Source organism: Gymnoscopelus microlampas, assembly GCF_963454915.1.
Source record: "Gymnoscopelus microlampas genome assembly, chromosome: 21".
Classification (NCBI taxonomy): Eukaryota; Metazoa; Chordata; class Actinopteri; order Myctophiformes; family Myctophidae; genus Gymnoscopelus; species Gymnoscopelus microlampas.
The window spans coordinates 33,108,862-33,126,026 of NC_139958.1; the positions used below are offsets into that span (position 1 = coordinate 33,108,862).

General features: G+C 45.2%; 1 protein-coding gene across 1 annotated transcript in view; it reads left to right on the forward strand.

Moving 5' to 3' along the window:
* Positions 1-17,165, forward strand: part of whrna (whirlin a) — a gene marked incomplete at its 5' end in the record, with an annotated part of 218,535 nt that overhangs the window by 174,007 nt on the left and 27,363 nt on the right. The gene's annotated exons all lie outside the window — the stretch shown is intronic.

Genomic DNA, 17,165 nt, shown 5'->3' on the forward strand with positions numbered 1-17,165 from the left:
TAGGACCCCAATCTACGCTGTAAAATCCTGAGTGCTTATTTAACTTAGAGAGTTACAGACCCATCCATTTGGACCCCCGGTGGTCCCGAGACGCGACATTGAGAAACGGCGTTCTTAAAACGTTATCCTCACCGTGGTCGGCACCTCCTCAATAATGGTGTGTGTTCCTCCTTTTGTGTTGTATAAGTATCAGAGATAAGGCCTGGTCCCTATTGGGTGCTGCCCAAGTTGTTTGTTCAGCTAACTTTTATAGATCTTGTCCCATCTCTCTCTTCATCGATTGTCAGTTGTATACTTTGTATAGGCCACAGCGATAAAGTGGCTGCGGTCACCTTATCTGATGTAGATGCCGCCAGAGCCAGAGACTGAGAATGACCGCACAGAGATGGCCCAGGTCCAGCGAGCGGACCGCCCATTTTTGAATGACCTTTAACCAGTGGTGGGAAAAGTACTCGCATTATTTACTTAAGTAAAAGTATCATTACTGCAATGTAGAAATACTCTGTTACAAGTCAAATTCTAAATTCACTTGAGTAAACGTACATAAGTATTGGTATCAAAATGTACTTAAAGTAGCAAAAGTAAAAATCTTTTGAAAATAGCCGATCTACAAGCTCACAATGCGTCGCATCGCGACGCATTGTGAGCTTATAGATCGGCTATTTTCAAATGGCCGAAATGTATATGGGGCTGAAGTGGTTAATGTATGTTTTGTAAAAATGTATCAAAATCTACAAAGTAACTAGTAACGAAAGTTTTCAAATAATTGTAGTGGAGTAAAAGTACAATAATTGCCTCTGTGATGTAGTGGAGCAGAAGTAAAAGTATTGAAAATTGGAAATACTTTAGTAAAGTAAATGTACTTAGTTACTTCACACCACTGATGACCATTAAGTATAAACCATAGAGCACCATTAGCCACACTGCACACATCGCGGGTCGTTTTCCCTTCAGCGGAGTAGATACAAATTTCATTAGCTTCATAAAACGAAACATCTGCCCTGCGATATGACAATAAGAGAAGTATCGTTCATGGTGCGCTTTCTTTTTTTCCCCCCTGTTTATGTCACTCCATTGTGACCTTGGCCTGAAAGGGATGTGAATGGTGAGTACAAATGCTGCTGGTGAAGCAGGTGGGTGATTAAGATTCCGGCAGGGTACAGTATATATAGCTGAAGGGTTCACCTTGGGCCTGTTGGCTCTGCTGGGAGATGCAGAACAACTTTGCTGCCGTTATACAAACTGAAGATGGCGAAGCAAATGAAGAGGCGGGAGGGCATATGGTGGTCTTTGTCTTACAGCTGTCGCTGTCTCTTGTGCTGTCACTCACTTTGGTACAGTGAAGCATAGCCATAGAAAGCACACACACACACACACACACACACACGCACACACACACACACACACACACACACACACACACACACACACACACACACACACACACACACACACACACACACACACACACATATACACACACACACACATACACACTGCAGCAGTGCTTCTCAAACTTTTTCATGTCAAGGACCCCCAAATTGACACTTATTAGCCCGCGGACCCCCATTTGAAAAGATATGCCAGGGACTCCCATAAGAGAAGATTTTTACGGCTCTATCAGTGACTCTCAACCATTTAAATTTCAAGGACCCCCAGTTTGACATGCATTAGGCTACGGACCCCCATTTAATGGCATTTACATCTCTGGGACCCCAATTTATATTGTAAGATCAAATCAATACACTCTCAGAGTACACTCTCAGAGTTATATACCCATAAGGGTCCATTTGGTTCCTAACTATCCATCCCCAGCTGGGGACCCCCTGGAATTCCCTCAAGGACCCCTGGGGGTCCCCGGACCCCACTTCGAGAACCAATGCACTACAGTGTTGAAACACTCTCTGAGCTACACATGGATAAATTAACTCTGAAGATTTTGAACAATTAACCAGCTCGGTGGCCTTGTGTTGAGAGTGGGAGGTCGGGGGCTCAATCTAAATGGTAATACGAAATGGTACCCAATGCCTCCCGGCTTGGCACTCAGCATCAAGGGTTGGACTGGGGGTAACTCCCTGTGACACTAGTGTCATGTCCAGGGGGGTGTACTTGTACACGCTACCGAAACATGGATATAGGCTGACCTGACCTATGGGCCACCTGGCTCGGGAACCGTTGGCTCCCAAGGCTACTTACTTTTAACACTGACAAATTATCACACATTAACACACACCCACACACACATGCACACACATGCACACGCACACACACGAGTGGAACCTGGAAGCTGTGACTTTGAAAGGGTGTCTTTGCTAATTAAAAACACACAGTATGCTCGCTAGCAGAACACTGGAATAAAAATAAAGTGAGTGGGAACAGAATGAATCAGGGGACGAGACACAGCTTGAAAGAATTGGCAAGAATGGACAAAAAAATGACATCAGGATGTAGGACATATTGTATACTGTAGCTCACTCAAGTGCAATGGTGTTATCCCTCTGAATGGGATGGGAAACTTGGCTCCTGCTTCACAGCAAAATATGTTTTTAACCACATGAACCCAACACGTTTAAAGGTTGTCTTTATGGTTACTTCTTGTATACAGAAGAATAAGAGTGACATTTGGGGGTGGGGGGGTATTAGCAATTCCCAAGCTTTGCTTTGGCTTTGGCTAGCTCGTTCACGTGTCTAATTGTCTGGGGGAAAAAGCTCTTTAGGAGCCTGCTGCAGTGGCCTTGTGGCCACGTAGCCACTTCCCTTGTGGCATCATTTGATGTCCGTGGTTGGGGTGGCTCGGATCTTTGATGATTCTGCAAGCTTTGCAATTCATCACATAAGACTCGGGTGGAGGGAAGATCACATCCATCCACTGACGTGTTCGGCTGTCCGCACAATTCTTTGCACAGTCTTACAGTTGAGGTCATTACAGTTCCCATACCAGGCAGTGATGCAGCCAGTCAGGATGTTCTCAGCGGTGCCTCTGTAGAAGGCCCGTAGGACGTCGGGGGCCCATGCCGACCTGTTCTGGGCATGTCATAATAGGCGAACATCCAGCGAAAACCATAGCTGAAAATAGCCGATCTACACTACGCGTTGTGAGATCATAGATCTAGAGGGTTGGTTAAAGGATGACTCATGAATCGATATACTTGACATTACTGACGAAGCAGACTATGGTTTGTTTGATTTTCCAGGGTGCCTTTGGATTCCATTAACTTCAAATCAACTTGTGTAGAGACTTGAAACGTGCTTGAGACAGCTAATCTATCACAGGATTGATTTGGAGAAAACAGTGATTCATGAATGAAATCCAAACTTTTTAACTGCACATTTATGTTTAGCTAACATTGATCTAACAGTTCTTTTTTAAACGTTTTGCCAAATATTTGCCCAAAATAGGGATGTCAGGGTTCATGTGCTTAACATTATTTTTTATGTAATGTTATAAAATTGTAAAATTGTGATAACATCAAACATTAATAGCAAACATATCAGACAGTCTACATTTCCCAAAAGGAAATCTGTGTGTATTTCATTCAGTCTGACCAGAAGCACGAATAAAACATATTCTCACCGGACATAAAAATGAATGACCAGAGGGGGGATATCAAAAGCAGATCTACCTGCCAAACTAAATTGCATCCTTCTACCCCTTTATTTCTGGAACCACGCACAATAGAGTGGATGGGGAGCACTAGCCTATGATAAAAAGGTGAAATAAAATGCAATAACAGCCGGTTTTCTGGTGGTTGGTCATCCTTTTTCATTACGCCTATACAGTATGTACCCCTTTAGTGCTGAGTTCAAGTTGTACCGGTTCCGCTGCTGTGTTTCTAAGCATCCAAACCGTGAATTGTGCTGCCGATAAACGTTATCGTTACCACCCTCAAACTAAAGGCCAGAGAGCGTAAAAATAGGGACCTTTATATTATTTTAGTTAACCCATTCAAGCCGGGAACGCATCTGTGTCATTTTAGATTTCTTTAGCTGTTCAAAAATAGCAGTATGAGCTTGTAGATCTACATTTTTTGGGAAAAAAACGTTTTTGTGCAAATGTTTGAATATATTTTTTTAAAGCGAACATTTGTAACTCAAATCTTTGCATCTGGGGGTTCTACAGATGTCTTCTAAATCCTAACAGTTTTTTGAAAAAAACGTATGCTGCTGGTAAGTGGTTCTCATACCTTTTCATGTATTTGGCCGTGGGACCCCCATCTCGAAATATTTTGTTCCAGGGACCTCCAGAAATTGTAACATGAGTTAAAAATGTTCGCTTAAAAAACATATATATTCAAAGATTTGCACGATTTAAAAACAAATAGCAGATCTACAAGCTTGAGTGCCACGCTATGAGCTTGTAGATCTGCTATTTTTGAATAGCCAAAAAAATCTAAAAATCTTAAAGGGTTAAACCAACGACACTTTTTCAGTGTAGTGCGGTGGCTAGTAAAGGAGCTCCCTGTGGTACCGGCTGCATTAATTGTAATGGATGATAGCAAGACAGTCGGAAAGGAGGAAGTGTAGAGGAACGATAATAATTTATACATGTGGGATGAGCGAGTGAATGAGCGATGGCTTTTTAGTTCAGCACGTGCATGTGTGATCCATATTCCTTTTATTCTCCTGTCCTCCCCTCTCCTCAGCTTTTGTCTGCTCTCCTCCCGTCCTCTTCACCTCTGGGCGTCCCTGCAGCAGTGGTGGAAAAAATACTCACATTTTTTACTTAAGTAAAAGTAGCAATACCACAATATAAAAAAATACTCTGTTACAAGTAAAAAGGCCTGTGTTCAAAATGTTACTTGAGTAAAAGTACAAAAGTATTGACATCAAAATATACTTAAAGTACCAAAGGTACCAGTACTAAAATGTTTGAAAATAGCTGATCTACAAGCTAACAACGCGTCGCATCATAGCCCATGTATAAAATAGTGCTAAAGTGGTTAATTTGTTTTATAATGTAATGATTTATATCCGCAAAGTAACTAGTAACTCAAGTTTTCAAATAAGTAAAAGTACAATATTTGCCTCTGAGATGTAGTGAAGTAGAAGTAAAAGTATTGCAAATTGGAAATACTCCAGCAAAGTAAAAAAAATACCTCAAAATTGTACAAAACAGTACATGCACTTAGTTACTGTACACCAGTGCCCTGCGGTTACACATTCTGACATTTCTCATATCTCCCGTTCTCTCTCTCTCTCTCTCCCCCCTGGGAATCATCTTCACCTCTTTTTGTCTCGCTTCCCCCTCCCTCCGTCGCCTCCTTTGTACCGCCCTTATCTGCCCGCTCCTCTTTTTCCACTGACACATTTTCATTCCTCACCCTTCTCTCGCTCCTCCCGCTCTTCTGTTCGTTCTTATCTCCTCCCTCCTTCCTCGTCCCCCCTTTCTCCTCCTCCTCCTCCTCCTCCCGACCAGCCGTCCTGAGGATTTCCCCTCCCTCTACACCCCCCCTCCCCCTCCTCCCCCCACCTCATCCAATCCTCTCCCTCTGTCATCCTGTTCACTGCATTCCCCCACACTCTGACCTTTAAGTCCTAAACCTTTCTTCTCAGCCGTCTTTATTTTTGAACAACCAAACCCTCTCCCCTCCCTCCCTCCCTTCCTTCCTTCTCTCCCCTGTATCCTCTCTCCCTCCCACTTTCGTCCTGTATTCTTTCTTCTACCCCACCTGCTCACCCCCATCTCTCTCTCTCTCTCTCTCTCTCTCTCTCTCTCTCTCTCCGTTTTATAACTTGTCAGAGCCAGCCCTCGATTGTTTTCCTCCTCTTCACCTGTTCATTGTCTCCGCCAGGCCGAAAGGCATGGCGAGAGAGTATGTTTTACCCCCCGTCCGTGTGTCCGTCCGTGTGTCCGTCCGTGTGTCCGTGTGTCCGTGTGTTACCAGCTAATCTCCGGCACCGTTGGCCCGGTCGCTGCGAAACTTTGTACACACACTCCCTGGATGCCAATTCAGAACCTCTGCCTCAAATTTTTCACATGGGCCTGTTATAGCGCCACCTGGAGGCCGATTTGTGCAAAACCCATTTTTTGTATATTACTCCTACAGATTTTATCCAAACGTCATGCACATCGGTACACAGTATCTCTATAGTCATGTGATCAACACGGATCTGTCCGATTTCCCATTTTCCATCCTCATTGGCTAAGGTTGGCTTCCAAAGTTTGCAGGATTGGTCCGTTTTGAACAAACTGCCTCCAATCATGAACGCAGCTTTCCATTTCCATAAAATTGCACACGCACATTCCCACTAGGCCGAGGAAGAAATGCCACTTGTTTCTTCTCATTTTGTCAGGCCATTAGAACATACGATCCACACAACTGCCTGTCTTATTAACACATTTACTGCCAATCCCGAGATATCTCGGGACATTAAATCCACCCGTTACCTGCGGATACCGAGATATCTCGGGATCGTTTTTTTATGTGGTTTGATAACAAAAACATTTTTTTTGGTACCATCCTTGATTTTCTTTTTTTCCCCATGACGCTTCCGACCCATCCTATGAGAAAATTTCCGACAACCGTTTCCGGTTCGTTTTTTATCTTGAAAAAACAGTTTTTCCCTGGTTTTGGCTAAAGATCATGGTTTTCACACGGTTTAAAAAACGAATGGTAAGCTCCGGTTGTATTTTCTTTTCTTTGATCGACGAACGGTTATCCTCTTTGTGTTTAAAAACGATCTGATAGCCGATCGGAGGCTAAGCTAATCTAAGATGGCCGGTGGGGAAGGCCGGAAATCACGTCACAGCCAAACGGATATGACGTTTGCAGCCTGTTTTAGCCGCTGATACCACAGAAGAAGAAAAAGAAAGAAAAGTGTAAACATTATGAGGGCTCGTACGTCCGTCGTTGCTGTTTATAAACACCATCCGATCGCGGATTTTAATGGATATAATTTTTTTGTGAACGGTTCAAAAGGCTATAAAACTCAAAACGCTGGCAGTGGGTGAGTACCTTATGAATAAACTCTAGCGGTGAATGTGTTAATAATACTTTAACTTTTTTTTTGTGATTTGACAAGAACTTTGTACCGTTCATGAAACTGAATGGCATTTTGTGGCTTTAAGTATGTATTTGTCTCATCAACAACTGCACTGATGGGGAGGGAACTTGGCAGACTGTGTATATATATATATATATATATATATATACACACACAATACTTTTTTTTCATGTTCCACCTTCTCTCAAGTACCCCCTCTAGTACCCCCATTTGAGAAACACTGAGGTAGTTAGTCAGCTCAGCCCTTTTCATTTCGAGTGCATTAGGCCATACCACCATTTGATACCATGTAATATCTCTTGGACCCCAATCTACACTGTACAATCCTCAGTGCTTATTTAACTCTGAGAGTGCACAATGTACAAATGGAACTAAATGGACCTCTGGCTTCAATTTGTACACTCTGAGTTACAGTCCCTTAAGATTCCATTTGGACCCCTGGTGGTGCCTGGACCCGACGTTGAGAAACAGTGCAATAGGCCCATTTAGAGTTGACATCACTGCAGTTGCATGCACATCATGGTACGTTCTCATATTGATGATATTTGGGCAAGAACAGAGGATAGATAGAAGGCTTTGTATGCTACGCGGCCTTCAAATACAGTATAGTTTAAAGTACGTGTTACGTCTTTGATGCCCACCTATCGTCCACCCATAAGTCATGAGTGCAGATATCCGTAAGGAATTGGGGTGGCTGTTAAAAGGGCCTTTCACGGCATCTGTATCAGGTTGCTATACTGTAGTTCATTAATCAAAGAACTTAGACTCCAGTCCGAGAACAGTGGCCTTGGGCAAGATTGATCCGGAACTCCATATTTGGGCATGGCTGACATATCTGACATCGCTGAGTGTCAAGGGAGCTTAAAACTGGAATGCACATAATAAGGATAAGGATACCCACACAGCAGTGTTGACCACAGACCTCCGTTTTTTTAGTTTTCACCGCTTACCAGAGCCTTTACTAACCTTCACTGCCGTTCCTTGCCCTCTTCAATGGGGTCAGCTCCTAGTCGACCTGTTTTTAATATGGACAATCTTCTAGCCTAGACAGAACTCTACACCGACCTTAACAGTGGCCATGTATAGGAGTATGTCGTCACAGGAGGGCAGTGTTGACAACAAACAGCCGACGCTTCTGGAAGAAGGAGAGAGGTCCCAGTCTACCCTGGCCTCACCACAAGCCATGGTTAGCTTTGACAATGACCCGTTGTCACTCCTAGAAGGATTTTTTGGCACGGTGGTCTATCTGTCCCTTACTTCTTAGAGTGTTCATGGGTGATTCCAGGGCTGCGCTAGCCCCCCCTTCTGGAAATAACAAAAAAAACTAAAAGGTAGAAAAAACGTACAGTGTATATATATACGTTTTTTTTAGGATTGTTGGCACTCCACGGGTGTATTTGCAAAACCGTAATATTACAGTTTAGAAAGGCGGAAACTTGATACCATAGTGCACTTGGTGATACAAGCGCGAAATTTGGCACAGATGACCCTATTTGATAATCAACCTCTGGCCACGCAGAATTCTTAAGATTTCAAGATGGCCACCACCAGTTTTCAAAATGTCTGCAACTGGGCAGACAGTTATGTTCTGGAGGTATTCCTACCAAGTAAGATAAAAAATAACATTAGGTTCCAATATGGCGGCATGTATTCCAATATGGCTGCCGATAAATTGCAGAAATGTGCATCTGCTTATGGTTTATCCACATGAGCTTGTAGTACATGTATTTGTATTAATTACCATATACAGAATCCATTTATGGAACATACTTTTTGTTTTGTTATCAAGTCATTATAAACACATTTTCATTTACAATGGTGGCTGGGCAAGTGACAGGCCAGTGTACTAGCAACTGCAACCACAGAGGGGTGTGCAGATAAGTCCAAACTTAAAGCATTTTCAGTGTCCAGAACATGCTTTTTTACATCCACATCGTGTCAGCTTCTGGCATAATTTGGCAAACAGGACTGCACAAGAGTGACTGGCCCCATATATGTCCTGCTTGGAATGCACTTCACTTGCATTCACTTCCTTGTAGGAACTACTTCTATGAAGTTCTATCGTACATGAGTACTATGAACTCCTCAATGACTTGCATATGTTTATCATTTATTGCAACAGGTGTTGAACCAAATTTGGAGAACTTGTTTGCCATGCTGACCTTTTTCCCTTTCCATGGAAGGACGAAACTGTGTGGCATCCCCTGAATGCATGAAAGAAGCAAAGACCTGATGACTTTGATTCAATAGCAATTTCATGAACGGGATCCATCTGAGATCCTTCCCTCCTTCCAAAGGCAATCCACAGCTAATTCAAGCCAAGTCTCTGAACAAGTGAAACTGTTATGTCAACAATGTCAGTATCTGAGGCAGAGCTGCAGAGGATAGCATCTGACACATCATGATTCGCAGCTCAGATACTGACGTTGTTATCATAGCAGTTGCACTTGTTCATATTAAGTACGTCTGAGACTTATTGTCAGTATCAGCTGAGAACGCAGGGGTCTTATAGACCCCCTGGTATTGCTGAGGTGGAGCACCATCACAAGGCCCGTAGCCAGGGTGTGGTAGCCCACAATGTTGAAGTACGCCATGAAGACGAGGAGTACCAGCAGGACGACAAGGCGGACCAGGAACTGGGACACCATCGCCTTCCAGTTCCTCAAGCTGTATAGTACTCTTTTTAGGAACATGGCGTAGAACTGCCGCATGAATAATCTGAGCCCTGTGTTGAGCTTCATGTTGGAGAAATCCTCTGAGCTGAGCATCCGGCTGTCTGTGAGGTCTGTGTTGTCCGTCATTCCACCGGTGCTGCCGTCGTCATCTGTGGTCTTCTGCTGATAGCGCCTTCCGTGTTGGTACTGCAGCTCGGGCATCTGAATGGCCTGGATGTCCAAACTGGAATCCACCAGTTTTCCCATTCTGAGGAATACTTCCTCCATGGTGGTTACAGAAGCTCCATAGCTGGCGATGCCCAACTTCTCCCTGTTCACCTCCAGCTCAGCAAACAGCAACTCAAACCTGTCGGTGCTCTCCTTAGGCAATATGTAGTAGAGTTCCGCTCCCACGTTGCTCTCCAGCATGGCGTTAGGGACGTGCATGTGGAACAGATGGTTGGTATCAGACACCTTTCACAATGACCATGTGGTAACCGGTCCGTATTTGTTCTTGAGGAAGAGAGGCGAGCCGCAGCACTTCAGCTCTCCTCCGGCCATGATGGCCACGCGGTCGCCCTGTTGCTCTGCCTCGTCCATTAAGTGCGTGATGATCACAATGGTGCGCCCGTGCTTCTCGCCCTGCAGCAGGTCCCAAGTGGCGCGCCGCGCCGAGGAGTCCATGCCTGATGTGGGCTCGTCCAGCATCACCACTTTGGAGCTTCCAGTCAGGGCAATGCCAACCGACAGCTTTCTCTTCATGCCACCGGAGAGGGTCTTTGTGCGGGCATGGCACTTGTCCTGCAGGTTTAGGATTCCGATGATGCGATCCACTTCGGCTGGGATCCGGTCTCTGGGGAAGCCTTTCATTTGTGCGTAGAAGAGCAGGTGCTCGCTGACAGTCAGGTTATCAAACAGGATGTTGTGTTGAGGACAGAGACCCAGGCTGCGGCGGATCAGAGCCATATCGTGACAGATGTCATAACTGTTGATGTAAGCCCGTCCACTGGTGGGCGGGAACAGACCGGTCAGCATGGACAGCAGGGTTGTCTTTCCAGCCCCGTTTTGACCCAGCAGTACGGTGATCTGTCCCTCAAACATGTTTACTGTGAGGTCCCGTACAGCCTGCAGTGTCTCGTTGCCCACTTTGAAATCCTTGGTTAGATGTTTGATCTTGACCCCGGAGACCAGTCCGGTCGGTTCCTCCTCCATGAACTCACCCTTCACAGTGCTCCCAGCGACCTCCTCTTCCTCGTTCCCACTGACGGGAGCCGTGCGGGGGCTGCTACGCCAGTAGGAGGGCAGGATGAAGAAGTAGTACGGCAGCGGTACTCCGTACTCACCAGGGAAAACGGCCTCCACATACCACGCCACCAGGCCGTACAGCAAGGCGTCCAGCAGCAGCATCCCCAGGACCTGGGCCAGGGACAATGATTTGACCCTGACATACTGAAAGTTCACAGATTCAAACAGGTTGGACCACTGGATTCCCGTGCTATTTCTTTCAGACTCTGCAAAGAGCTCAGCTCCCATAGTCATGGCCACGTTGGAAATAAGGCAGGCAGATGTATTCTGGGCATGGCACAGCCGCCCAATGCTAGGCAAGATGGTCAGGATGTAGATAAAGGAGCTTGCTATTGCCGCTATATAAGCCCGTGAGAAGAAGGTACTGATCATGAAGCTGAAGTTGATGGTGGCTACAGCAAAGGCCAGCAGGAAGACAAACACCAGAGTGGGGTCACTGTAGCTCACCACAGCCGAGGGGCCCTTAACATGAATGCACAAGAGCAGAGTGACGAAGAAGACAGAGATGGAGAGGCCGAGGAGGAACGTGAGGAACCAGGCGCTCCAGTGGAGCCAGTTGCTGAGACCCATCATGCGCATGTACTCCTTGAGCCTATTCTCCTTCTCCTGCACCACGGCCCCCACCATGTTGCCCGAGGTGTAGCTGAAGCTGAGCACCAGCATTAGTGGCAGAAAAGTTAGTGCATTAGTATCAGTTACAGAAATGAGGAAGCCTACAAACAGCAAAGGCAAGGCAATTTCCAACACAGTCACCAGGATCCGACGTTTCCGCAGCACATAGTTCTTCCACAGCAGCAAACCAAGCTGCTGCGTGAGACTCATCGTTATGGTGTGAGGAAATATGTTCTCGCTTCTTCCTTCACTGTCACTTGATTGATAATAAGCATTATTAATAGCCGACTGACATCACAGACGATGTCAGTATTCTTGTGACATCAGGCATGTCCATACAGTACTTGAGCACAACTGACACACCCACAACTTTTACGTTTGAATAGAAGCCATGTTAATACATTGGGTGCCAGGTTTTTTTAAAAACAGAGTACACTGAGTGCCAGGATTTTTAACAATTTTTTAGGAGCCGAGATACAGGCTTTTGAAGTCATAAGTTAACCAGAAAGTGGATTGGAGTCAAAATCTTCGGAAAATGATATCTCCTGGTGCTTAGAAGGTAAAAAAAAAAAAAAATTGAAAAACATTTTTTTTTTCAAAAATTATTTTTTTTCAAAAACCGTATATATACGGTTTTGGCACTCCGTGTAAGTATTGCAAAAACCGTATATATACGGTTTTGGCACCCAATGTGTTAAGCTCTCTCTCTCTCTCTCTCCCCCTCCCTCCCTCCCTCCTTCCAGCCATGAAGAGGAATCACCAGTTCTCCAGTCCTCTTGAGGATGACTCTTATCTATAACTTCTCTCCTGTCTTCAGAGGACATCAAAACATTTTCATGCAGAAATACTACTTTGACTGAACTCACAGCCACAACGTATTTTATTTATAATTTTTTGTGTAACCTGTTTTTAGGCCAAGCAAGTCATTGAGAGCAATGTTATTATTCACTATGGCAGGATTGGTACACATCTAAAACATTTCCAACACTGCAAAGGGTTCATTTTCGCACCGGTTGCGACAGATGCCATTAGTGATTCATTTTCAGTGAGTGATTCATTTTCAAAAACATGTTTATTCACACCAGGAGTGCAATGCGACCTCACACATCCAAGCAAGTACACAGGCGTTTTGTCGCTCCATGTGTGAAAAGCACCTAAAACCAGCTCTATTTGCAATAACGTTACTGGTACATGTTAAATTAAATGTGATGTAAGTGTCCCTGTATTTGTGTATATGGATCTTAAGCAAGTTTCAGGCATGCCGTCATCATCTGTGGTCTTCTGCTGAGAGCGCCTCCGTGTTGGTACTGCAGGGCGGGCATCTGAATGGCCTTTATGTCCAGACTGGAATCCACCAGTTTTTCCATTCTGAGGAATACTTCCTCCATGGTGGTTGCAGGGGCTCCATAGCTGGCGATGCCCAACTTCTCCCTGTTCACCTCCAGCTCAGCAAACAGCAACTCAAACCTGTCGGTGCTCTCCTTGGACAATATGTACAAGAGTTCCGCCCCATGTTGCTGTCCAGCGTGGCGTTAGGGACGTGCATGTAAATGAAAAATCATGGAATATTCTCCGTGACCTCCGTCCTCACGGTGATCGGCTGGTTACACGCACGTAGTATTGGGGGAAAACAATATCCGCTTGCGGCGATCCATTGCACAGCTGTGGCAATTTCAATCAGGCTGGCTTTTGCCATAAAGCAAGAGAAATGGAGATATGGCGCATGAAATAAACAGTAAGAAAACAAGCTTTTATTTTGTAAAATTAAGTCATTTGTGCTTCTCTCATTCACTCGCTGTGAAGGGACCATCCATAGGCTAGGTAAGAGCGCCATTTGGAGGGAAACATTTTTTTAAAAGGAGAAAAAAAAGGACGTTTCCTCGTCGTTGACAGGGTGAGTCATGGCAGAATTCGACGCGCTAACGCGTCCATGGCAGTCAAAGACTACTTTAATTGAAATGCCCACGCTTTGGTGTATGTCCGGGGTTGGCCAGAACACGATCACTCCACTTGCCTCTGGGGGTATGATACCTAGGCTTCTGACCCCAACTTCAATGTACTTACATATCGTACAGTTAATATAAAGACATTTTTAGACACTTGTTTTTGGCCGCTAGGACCCCACCCTACTGCGCATGTGTGACATAGGCTGCGCATGTGTGAAACAGGATGTTGTGTTGAGGACAGAGACCTAGGCTCCAGCGGATCAGAGCCATATCGTGACAGATGTCATAACCGTTGATTACAAAGCTGAAGTTGATGGAAAAATAGTGCAATCCGACCCAAAACAATGAGGATGCCTGAGAACAGCAAAGGCAGGGCCATTTCCAACACAGTCACCAGGATCCGACGTTTCCACAGCTTCCAGTTTCCAATATGCTCTAGGGTACCAGCCGCAGAGGGAGGTCTCCGTTCTCAGGGCCATACAATATTTCTATCAAATATTGTGATGCTCTGGATGCCATTCATTCATTCCAAAACACTCAACTGTAAGACGGTCACACTCACATAAAAACTGCTCACATTCATTGTTCTGAACGCAGAAATTCTCCTGATCGCAGAACATCTTCCCATCGCAGAATATCCTCTTACCCGGATTACAGTACCATCTGTAGTCTCGGAACTCAGGGATATGCCAGCACTTCATGACTTCATAGTAGTGCTGCCAGCAGAGATCATGTTTTCTGCAGCATTCGTCGAGAGGACAAACTGGCCTTCCATGGCCCCCCTTCCCACAGAAATTTCCATAGTCGACATACCAGACCGCATTTTGGCACGTTCTACAACAGAAATTGATCATGTTACTGAACTGGCCTATGCTCCGTTCATCGCGTCGGGTCGTGTTAACCACTTCAGGAGCGATTTTGTCTAAGTCTTCGTGGATGTAACTGCTCGTGAGGTGGGGCTTGAGTTTGCCCTCGAGTTGGACCACGGAGTCTTTGGACACCTCAAACTTTGAGTACACTGCATCATCAGAGGTCATCCCAAATGGAATATCATCTACGGCTTCTGATCCTTTAATGAAGGCTTTAGCGTCCTCTGATTCAGAATCTTTGAAGAAGCCAATGACTGCCACCTCATTTGCGATCATAGACGCAGGCATACAGTAGGTACTGCCTGCGTGACATCGGCCAGGGTGGAAACAGCTGGGCCTGTGCGATTCTTAAGCCACTTGACAATGTCATAAGCCTGCCTGCCATCCATGTGTGACTCCTTTTCTCCTCCCTTGAAGAACACGATGGTTGGGTATTTCCGGACTTCATACTCCTGGGCCAGCTCCGTCTCTCCTGTGGCGTCTACTTTACCAAGGCGAATAGCTGAACCGAGATGTTGACATAATGATTGCCATATATGGTATGAGATCAAGTACTCCTATTTACAGCGTAACTGTGGAAGATGAGAGGTCTACATTGATGTATATTCTGTACATTAGCCCTGGGGCTAATGTACAGACTTTCCCGTGCACACTGCTATTAGGCCAATGAAGTAAAAGTAACTCTGAAGTAACTCAAGCTCACAATGCGTTGTGAGCTTGTAGAACATCTTTTTTTGTCACACGACAGGTATAAATTGGCCTCAAATGGATAGTTCACCCCTAAAAATACTTTTCGTCTCCGCCAGTATGGTGGACAGTATGTTTTCGTCTCCGTCCGTCCGTGTGTGTGTCCGTCTCAGCCAAGCTAACATTGGTCAAGCTTCACGTGACACGTGACAATATGTTGTCACCAATGCTTTGATTGGCTTGCGAGACGCATGATGAAATAAAAATCTATAAATAGCACAACGCACTTCAAAAAATCATTTATATTTTTTGAAGTGAGCTTCCATCACTGTGATGACCACTGTTGTTTCTAAATATGAATGGGGTGTGAATTTTTGTCTCCGCCAGGAGAGTTTTACCCTCCGTGTGTGTGTCCGTCTCAGCCAAGCTAACATTGGTCAAGTGACACGTGACAATATGTAATATAAATAGGCAAGACAGGATTAATCAGGAACAGTACTGGCGGAGACCTGTGCTCCGAGGAGCACATTTTCTAGTTCATCCTCCCTTTACTCCTGCACCTGCCGCTCCGTCATGACCGACCCTCCACATTCGTTTCCCCTCTCCCTGTCTTTACCACCCCCCCCCCCCCCCCCTCTCTCTCTCTCTCTCTCTCTCTCTCTCTCTCTCTCTCTCTCTCTCTCTCTCTCTCTCTCTCTCTCTCTCTCTCTCTCACACACACACACACACACACACACACACACACACACACACACACACACACACACACACACACACACACACACACACACACACACACACACACACACAGAGAGACACACAGAGAGAGACAGACAGACAATTTCCTTGGGGAAATTCTGTCCTCTACATGAAACCCATCCTAAGGAGCAGTGAGCAACGCTTGGGGAACAAACCCCAGTTAAAACAATGTCAGTACGTTGGTCTGTGACACTGGAAGGAATGCGTATCTACTAGCATGCATGTTGTTTGGTGTGGGAGGAAACCCAACGCAAAAATATATGCGGGATAACATGCAACAGGCTATTTTGTCATTGCCACAAAGACAATGACAAGATGACATTTGAGGAACACTTTTATTTAGTAGAGTAACATTAATGTCACCTGCCCCAGTGAACAAGATGGTATAGTCCACAGTCCCGCTGCGGACAGTGTGGGGAGAGAGATTTTATTTGAAAATAGCCGATCTACAAGCTCACAACGCGTCGCATCGCGACGCGTTGTGAGCTTGTAGATCGGCTATTTTCAAATAGCTGATGTATATGTTAAAGTGCACATGTGACCCATTGTCGCTTCTTTTGGGCTGGTTTTCCTAAACCTGGTTCCTTGTTTCTCTCACAGAATCTGGCAACACTGGTTACGCCTCACTTTTGTTGGTAGGCTATGCAGCCATTCTTGGAACCACTGTAGTGGTTTTTCACTCGGTGTTTTGCTACGGTACCAGTTAATCACAGGGTGGCTCTTTAGCTTGTGCAGGTTGGTCAGCTGCCATAGTAACCCTTGGGCAGAAAGGGCACCTGACCTTGCTTATCACCGGGCACGCACAGCCAACTGTCACCTGAGCACCTGCTCGAGTGACTTCATAGGAGAGAGTGCCTTATCCATTTCTCTCTTGCCGAACCAAACTGCAGTTACGCTCTCGCGTGTTTACTATTGTGGAAGAAAAAAAAGTACCCAATTTAGAAATTGTGTTTAAATGCGCTACTTGACACCTGAAATTTGTGACCTGTGACCTGACTAGACCTGAACACAGTGACTTGGAACTCACTTGAAACCCAAAGGTTAAAGGTCCTTACACACCGGGCGACACCGGCGAAAATAGCGAATATTCGCAAAATTCGGACTCGTTCCGAATAATTAAAATACGCTTTTTCGCTTCGCTTTTTCGCTTTTTCGCTCCATGTACGGAGCCATTGACTTTATAAGGTTTTAAAAAAAAACGCATTATTCGCACGAAAAAATCGCCCCGGTGTGTAACAACCTTAAGACTTGAGACTTACTTATGACACAGTGACACAAGTGCAGTAGCTATACCTCTCCCCTTCGTCATTTACTACTCTGTTCTGATC